Here is a 9,724-nt window from a genome sequence, read left to right as displayed (position 1 = left end):
TTTGATACATTTGAATTAAAGTTGGGTTATAAGAGGAGTGAAGAAGATCATTGTGTTTATATGAAAGTTATTGATGATCAAATACTAATCATTGTCTTGTATGTTGACAACATGTTGTTTATGGGTAACAACAAGGTGATGATTAGAGAAATCAAGACTCAACTTTCTGGCACATTTGATATGAAAGGCTTGGGGGGTGCAAAATATATTCTTGGGATGGAGATTCGCAAAGATCAAGCTCACATATAGCTTTGGTTAAGCTAGAGTAGTTATGTTGATACTATTTTACAGAGGTTTAATATGCATGGTTGTAAGCCAACAAGTATTCCTTTTCCAGTTGGTACTAAGTTGAGTTTAGATATTTGTTTGAGTTTTGATGATGATTATGAGGATATGTCTAAGGTTCCTTATGCTAGTGTCATTGGGAGTTTGATGTATGCAATGGTTTGACACTAGAGAAGATATAGCCCAAGTAGTGGGAATTTTGAGTAGGTTTATGTCTAATCCTGTTAAAGAACATTAGAATTCAGATGTTTACATATTTACAAGGTACTTTTGATTCTATTGAAAACCCCTTTGTATAATGAATTCATATAACCATAAACATATTTATAACTTAACTGATATGTCACAATGATACTTTAATAGAAGACTAGAATTCCATAAATATTACATATGTTTGTGTTTATAAACACCTTCAAAAAACACCTTTGAGTCTTTTCTATACATAGTTAAAGAAACAAAAATCTTCACACATTCAACTTCAAACCATAGAATGCGAAAGAAAATATAAAAATAAAACAACAATTATTATAAGAAGAACCCACAAAACAACATAACCATAAAATTAACGAATATAGAGAAGGGATGAACAAAAACCTAAAAATCCATAAATGAAAGAAACACCCACAACAAAAAACTTATGGTTAATTGCCTTAGTGAGGAAAGAAAAATCTCACCTAGGTTAAAAATTGCTCCATGACAACCTAGAAGAACAATGTTGATCAACACAGCATTGACGACCACTCCATTATGTGAAACTTGCAAAAAATGGTAAATGAGGAAGCAAATGTTGTAGGCAAAAGGGAAACCCACCTTAGTAGAAACATTACTATGAAGAGGAACAACAAAAAATGATAAATGAGGAAGCAAATGTTGTAGCCAAATGATAAATAAGGAAGCAAATGTTGAAGCTAAATGAAGTTATCTTTGTAGACGCCATCATTGTGAAGAGAAGTAATGAGCACAAACCCACCATTGTTGAACATTTCTTTCACAAAAATCTTATAGAATATAGAGTAGAGCCAATTAAAATGTTTTGGTCCCTATTGAAATAAACAATCGAGAAGAAACATCTCATTTATGAAATTGCAATGAGTGAGATAAATGATGTTTTGTAGCATTCAATGTCAAATGCATCAAAAGTTGACACCATTTGAAACAAGTAAATGGAAAGGGATGTAGAGTTGACATGTTAAATGTGAGGAAGTGGATGTTTATGGTGGCACTTTTCTTGCTTGTTATATAGCTTGACGAATATGTACCACTTTTTCCATAGAGTCGTCGAAGGTGGTTTTGACTTCAAATCAATCACCTATCTAAACAAACAACTAATTTGATCATTCCACCTATCATCAATATGCACATAATAGATTGCATCCACATAAACAAAATGAATTTTTTAATCTGAACTACATTTTTTATTATTATTTTGATTCATAAGATACTCCTGTTGGAATCAGGGATCACTGAGGGGGGGGGGGTGGTGAATCAGTGATCTACCGGTTAGTAAATTTTCAGACTTAACTTTAAACCACTAGAAGCATACACATGAAATTGAAATGCAGGAACATAAAAAAATCAACCACAAAATCATATCATCGGATTTTTACGTGGAAACCCAAATGGGAAAAACCACAGTGGGATTTGAACCCACAATATTATTCCACTATGGCCAGTAGCAAACAATATTGCAATATGGGGAATGCACAGGCATTAGGCACACTGCCCAGAGCTCACTACTCAAATACAATGAGGGCTACAACCCCAGAAGGCTTATTGCCTTATTGATTAATTACAAAGATGAATTACAACAAATGAACTCCAAAATAGCATCTACAATGCTTGGATGAGTTCCGTTTAAGTGCCAAATACACTATCTAAATCACCTCTATTGTTCTGCTTTGCCTTGTTCACTGTCCTAGTCAGTTACCAGATCAAGAATGCGAACGTGAAATTGCACCAAAACGGATTCTCGATCACCACTCACTCGTATACAATCATACCATACACCAAAAAGATCATCTACACCAGTCTTATATATCTGCAATCACAAAATAGATCATTTATCAAGTCGGCCTGCAAATGTAACATGTAGTCACATGTCGGCTTGATTGGGTCGCCAAATATAAATGTGGATCACCAAAACAAAAATAAAATGATGTCTCTACGTCAACCCAATCATCCCATACATGATTCATAGCTCTGCAATCACTGGAAAACTTCCGAACCAAAATTGCTTTGTTCAACTTGAAATATCGGTTAACTGGCTACTGATTAACATCCTCTTCCAGAAATCAAGATCCGTGATTAATGGATGGGAACCTCATGAAGAGTTGTCATCAATGACAACCCTAAACCAATAATCAACCACTAGAAGCCACCAGATGAGTGTCAATTGCCAACAACTGCATGTGGTCCCTCAAACTTACTTCACTATGGGATCCTACAACGAAGGCACACCAAAATAACAAGAAGATTAAGATGGCTAAGGCATAATAAATTTATCACAATCCTTCTAAAGGAAATAAGCTTCAACCAAATAACGGTCATTCATGAAACACAACAAAAGCAAGTAAAAACAATGACATATTTACAAGAAAATCGTGAAAATCTTGAAAATCAAGTTGAAAGGATATGTCTGTATAATCACCAACTTAATTGTACCGAGGAAATGAAGTAGCAAGAGGGAAGGTGAAAGGTGAAGGCAAGCTGGACCAATACAACCCTAAGTCAACTTGGTCTTCATACCTATATGTTGATGAACTAGTGGGGCTAAAGAGGAGACTTGAAGGTATAGCAAATGACAAGAGATCGTGGATACCAATCATAAACTCAGTCAAGAAAATAGGTTATTTAAAGTGAAAATAGTCAAACTATAAGCTAATCTGAAAACAAGTGAGCAAGAAATATTGATCATGAAGTGGGAACTAAAGTAGGTTAAAGATGAAAACTCTCTCAGAGATTTGGAGGAAAGAGGCACTTCACCTCTATAGGAGTTTCAATCAACAATAGCAAACATATATTAGGGAAGTGAAGCTAAAGGAACAAGTGAAAGAGGCAAAATCATGGGCAAAAGTAATGAAAGGGTCAACAAAGAGTTAAAGAGAACTCATAAAGAAGCAAAGTAAGATGCAATTAGGGGAATAAAAGCATCAAAATGATAGAGCAACAAAAATAATAATATTTAAGATTGAAAGAACATGGAGAAGGTGAGCACACCGATAAGTTAATTAAAGACTTTTTAGCAGACACGTTGATGTTGGTAGGGCATATTCATCAAGCAAAATCGGTAATGTTACAAGATGACAGGAATATAAATGTAGGGGTAACATTGAAAAACATAGAGGACAAGAACAAAATTATGATGAACAAAAGGTCTCTCAAGGGAACACGATTCTACATAGATGAAGATTTAACCCCATTATAATTAGAAGAGATAAGAAAGGAATGGGAAAAAGTGGTGGTGGCAAGAAATGCAAGTAATGAGGCATAGATCTATAGAGGGAAAGATGAGTTCAACAACAAAAGAAAACATAGTAAATAGGAAGGCAGAGCCCCTCAAGCATGCTTCTCAATGGTAAGTTGAAATTGCAGGGGTTATCCTTGGAGGAGACGGGTTGGTTAGGGCCCACAACTGAGGGGATGGACATAATTGTCCTCCTTGAAACACACAAGCATGAGGGCTACAAGGTTTCAAATTCTAAGGGTTACATGAACATGTCAGTATGGAATGAGCTAACCGAAAGTGGAAAGGGCTATGGAGGGGTAACAATTTTAGTAAGAGAATCTTAGGAAAAAAATCACACAAGTGGAAAAGGAAGACCCAAATAAGCAGTACATATGGATAAAAATAGAGGTTAAGGAGCTCATAAAATATCTTGCAACATGTTACTTTGCTCCCAATGTTTCAAAATTCTATAAGAATAAGAAATTAGACAAAGAAGACCCATGCAACCTTGAAAAAGGATATATCAACATACAACCACAAAGGGGAAATCATCTTAATTGGATACTGTAATATTAGAATTGCAAATAACCGGTCTCTTTGCCTCAATAATGAAGAGGGAATATGAGACAACTCTTTATGGTTGGAAGGGGAAGAGAGCGAAAAGTGGGAAAGAGTATCACAAGTTGGAAAATGAGCTACCATAGAATATGGGGCAGGATTGTTGGGAGTTTGCAGCTTGTACAATCTAATTATATGCAATGGTTTAAAAGCCTGGCCAAGTTTGGGGAACATTACGTGTCACACCTACAATAGTCAATGCATGGTTGACTATGTTATAAGCTGAAAGAAACTCATAACAAATTTAATAGAGATAGAGGTGAAGGATTGTCCCATAGAAATGAAATTAGATTACAATCCAATACATGTAAAGATCAACATACAAAAAGATAATTAGTACAAAGATGAGATGCAACACAATGAAAAGAAAAAGGCTACTTAAGGTACAATCCTTTTGACACATGAAAACCAATAAACCTTTCAAACAACACTCGAAAAATAGTTGCACGAAGTGGGAACCGATGGGATGGCCAATTCAAATGAGAAAAGAATAGGCAACATCATGTTGACCTCTATTATCCTCAAGGCTCTGAAATCTTGCAAAAGGTCTAGAAGCAACACAAATATCTTTCCGACAAACCCATGATACGATGAGGATTGTAAGGCACGATCAAAATATTGGGTAATAACAGGAAATATGCAAAGCCGATTAGACTGAGAAAAGAAGCCTATTTGCAAACAATAAAGGAGTTGATTTCTCTTGGGAGGTACAATCCAAGAGGCTTTTGGAAAGAATTGCAACCAAAAGACATGAATAAAGAGAACAATATCACAAATCTTGAATGCTTAGAGTATGCAAAGCAAGTATATGAGAGAGTGCAAGATAAAGACATCCCTTCGATAATCAATTCAACAACTAAACTCTTCTCTTTGAAAAACATTAAAGATGTAATAAAGAAGCTTGCAATGGGTAAAGCTCGAGACATAGATGGTCTACAGGTAGAATATTTAAAATCGGGCTTAAAGGCCCTCATGTCTCTGATTAAAAGAATATTCAATAGGGTCATTCAAAATGGGTTTTCGACAAATTGGACAACTAGCATTGTCATCCCATTGTTCAAAAGTGATGACATGAACAACCCTTCAAATTACCACACTATAATGATCAATCCTCTTTTTGGTAAAATTTTTGGGAGCATGATAGAAAACATATTAGTGCTTGGGCTGAAAAGGAGAGAAAGAGGGAGAAAGGGCAAGCGAGCTTTAGGCCAAAGCATTCTACCATCGACCATTGGATTACACTTAGACACTTAATTGAGAAGGTTTGGGATAAATAGGAGGGGAGATCTTTTGCTACTTTGTTGACTTCAAGAAAGATTTTGATACGTTACCTATAAGAAAATCCTAGAGTAGAATGAAAGAATTAGAAATTCCAAAACAATATAGGGTTGTTGTGCATCGACTATTTGACCAAGTCTAGGCCAAAATTTGAGCCAAACAAGGATCTTTAAAATGTTCTGGAAGTGACATTGGTGTCAAGCAGGGATGCCCATTATCCCCTACATTATTTGGGATATACATTAACAAATTAGAGGAGTGGATAGACAAGTTTGGTGGTCGGGGGGTTTACTTGACCAATTATGTTATAAAGTTGCTTCTTTATGCTGGTGATCTTATTTCACAAAATTTGTAGGAAGACTTAAAAGCTCTAGAGCTTTTTTATCATGAGGTAGGGATGTAGGTGAACATTAGCAAAACTAGAGTCATCATTTTTACTTTGAAGAGAAAGAAGGTTCATATGGAATTTGTTTTTGAAGGTAGGCCCTTATAGGTGGTCAATGAATATAAGTACCTTGGCCTTGATTTCCACAACAAATTCAGTTGGGAAACATGTATCTAGCAAAAAGAATACAATGGGGGTGGAAAGATTTATACTGATTGCAAAATAGATGTAGAAGAGATGAGCTATGGGACTGAAAGACAAAGAAAACTCGTTTTGGGCTTCTAGTGGTTCTAGTGGTACTATATAGATGTGAAGTATGGGGTAGCAACACGTCAGCAAGAAAGTGGAGATAGATAGAGAACTTATACAAACATTAAACCACACATTGCCTCACAGTTAAATCAACTATTCTATATGAGATTGTCTTGGTTAAAGTTGTGGCTTTCCTCGTTGAAGCATCAACTATGTTTTGGTTATTAAGTTATTTAAGAAGATTAGATAACATGGAACCTCATCGCTGTTAAAAATGACAACTAGAAAGAAATTAGATAGGAGGAAGATCACGTGGATGAAACAAAACATCAAATGGAAGAATAAGTAGAGTATTAGCATAAGTGAATGTCCAAATAACAATGAGGATATAAAAAAGTATGTGCAAGGAAAATTCAAAGAAAGCACATGGAAATGGATGCTTGGGAGGAAAAATGAATACTATATCAAACATTTCAATCTTAAATATGACCATACATAAAAGACCTACATAAGAATGAAAATGAAATGGAAAGCAAAAATGTTAACCACTCATATAAGAACTAATTCATGCCAACTTAGGTGTGAAACTAGAAGATGGATGATACCCAAAGAGGTGTAATGCTCACCAAATTACCCTAAAGAAATACAATCATCTAACACGCAAATAGAGATAATTTAAAATAAAATAAAATTAAACCAATGTAACACTTACAACTCAATAATAATTTACATCTATTTAAACATCCACTAACCATACACAATCTACTTAAACATGATCATAAGAATATAATATGCAAGTGGAAATAAATAGCATCTCATTGTCTAACACTCCCTAGGGTATCTCAATGCCACTACTTAACATAACTCTAACCATATGAACGCAACTAACTTCATAGAAAACCACCACATCCAATTAACTTCATTAACTCTGACATTCATTCCTAAGCATACGGAATTGTTTATTTAATTAAGATATCATGAATACATTTCATTATAGTCCAATTACCATTTATTCCCCCTTAGATTCATTTTAAAAGCACCAATTCTCAATATTTCTTTTCCCCTTATTTATATCATTTACTACTACATTATCATCCCATTATTAATCCATTACTAACTTCACTTACGACATATCTATACCATTTCCAATAGAATTAACCTTACAATTCCACACAAACGCTTACATGATTACATCCGTTAAAAAAAGAGCATTAAGGGAGTAGCTTCGTTTACCATCAAGATCTATAACCATTAATCATAGAAATAACCTTTCTAATTTATTCATCAAGTCTTACAATATTACAATATCATCTTTCATCTATTACATGATCACCTAACCAACAATTATCCATACACATCCAAAAATCGAATCTAAAGTATAAATGTTTCTCATTTTCTAATAGAAGATTCCACACAATTCTAAAGCATAATTTCCAATTTAACACATAAGGTACACATATCCCTAATCCAAATAGCATCATTATTCATCCATGAACCTTAATCGCTAAATGCATAGATATTGAATAAACAACATACAACAGAGGGTCAACAAGGATTACAACACTATATATACTCTGTCACAAGAATCATGATCACAACCTACTACATCATTTCCCCATTACATATGAGTACAAGATTTTCTTACATCAAGATACACAGTTTTCCAATCTACAAATGCATTTATCTCATGATACATAATTTCCTATCCTACTATTATAAATGTCACATGAATCATAATACACCATCAAATTACATTCTTTAAGGTATACAACAATCTACTTCATGAATCCATCCATAAACTGAAGAGAAAGAATCCACAATTACGCACAAGAGCATCCAACGAAGAACATCCCAATGGAAGAAGACATTAAACCACCTGACCATGTGGAACCAATTAGGAACCACCTCCCATGCTGGGAGATGACACAAGGTCACACACACACTCTAGACCTAGGCTGGCACCTAACAACCAAAGGATATAGACACAACAATAACTATAACTGCAAGCAACCACTTATACAATAAACCAATTCACATCACAAGGCTAAATCGGAAGCATAAAGATCCTAGAGGCCGATCAACGATCATGACATAAGGAACAAGGACACATGTAGGGAAGAGTGTCATCGCATGTTACCCTCACAAAGAAGGTAGATCCACACCCTTGATAGACATGCAAAACCGTCTCCACCTATGTGAGAATCAAGGGAGTTTGGTTTGCCATCTCTATGACTTCCGCAAGCTCATCCCAAGTCTCTCCTTAAGGGCTATGAGATGGGGCACCAAAAAACCAAATTATTATCTTATTTAGATGAATCCTAAATACCTAACCCATCTAATTAATTATTAAAGTTATCATTTGATTAAACAAGAAAACTTTCAATGAGATCCTGGAAGTCTAGACCCAGAAGCATCCTTACAAGGAACCTCTTGGTGGCCTACTCTCATGTGACCCTGACCAACTCATGAAAGCCACTCCCCCTAACCATGTTCCAAGACCTTAGGGTAACAATAATACAATAACAACAACATGGAGGCTCAATCAAGGCCACATAACAATAACATCCACATATACATATACAAATATGAAACAATAGCCAATATGTCATAAAGACAAATCATATAATAACCAAGAGCCTCATAGAAAATCTATAAACATGAGCAAGGCATGATCCCTCTTGCTTAGCCAACAAATAATTCAAACATCCTCAGCAAGACAACATCTTCTTGTTGGAACCATTTAAATGCACAAATACTCAATGCAAGGCAAATACATCTTGCTCAATCACAACATATCGATAAACAACATTTGATCATAAATACAATTCTGGAATAACAAAGAATCCCGAAAATATCCTCTTTAGTAAAACACAAATTTAGAAAATTGACACAAAAAGCTAAAAAATACCAAGAAAATGAAAAGACAACAGACTAGTGCATACACAGGCTTAAACAACACATATGCCAAATCCTGTTGCACATATGAAAAATTCTGTTGCACATATGACAAATCCTGTCCCACATATGACAAATTTTGTTGCACATATACACATGAAAATAACACATACATAAAGTCTTGTATAGTCCAGACTAGCGCTTACACGAAATAACACATATGATAAATTTTGTCGCACATTTGTTAAATTCTGTTGCATATTTGTTAAATTTTATTCCACATTTGTTTGTTTATCGCATATGCCTAGAAAGTATCAGAAACAAAAGTAAAATTCATGACAAAGTATAAAAATTAATTTCCAAGAATTACACAACATTGAAATGTCCAAATGGACATAATACAACACAAAATTACTTCTCGACAACACATAGACAAGCCATTCACGACAAACACAAAAATCAAACCTTGCTTTCCATAAAAAATCAAAACTATATAAAATATATTTATCCCAAGGTTTCATATGCACATTTTATATTTATCAAACTATTTGGTAAATCTCCCAAAT

The sequence above is a fragment of the Cryptomeria japonica genome, chromosome 10 (assembly GCF_030272615.1).
Source record: "Cryptomeria japonica chromosome 10, Sugi_1.0, whole genome shotgun sequence".
Lineage (NCBI taxonomy): Eukaryota > Viridiplantae > Streptophyta > Pinopsida > Cupressales > Cupressaceae > Cryptomeria > Cryptomeria japonica.
This window is presented reverse-complemented; position numbering follows the sequence as displayed.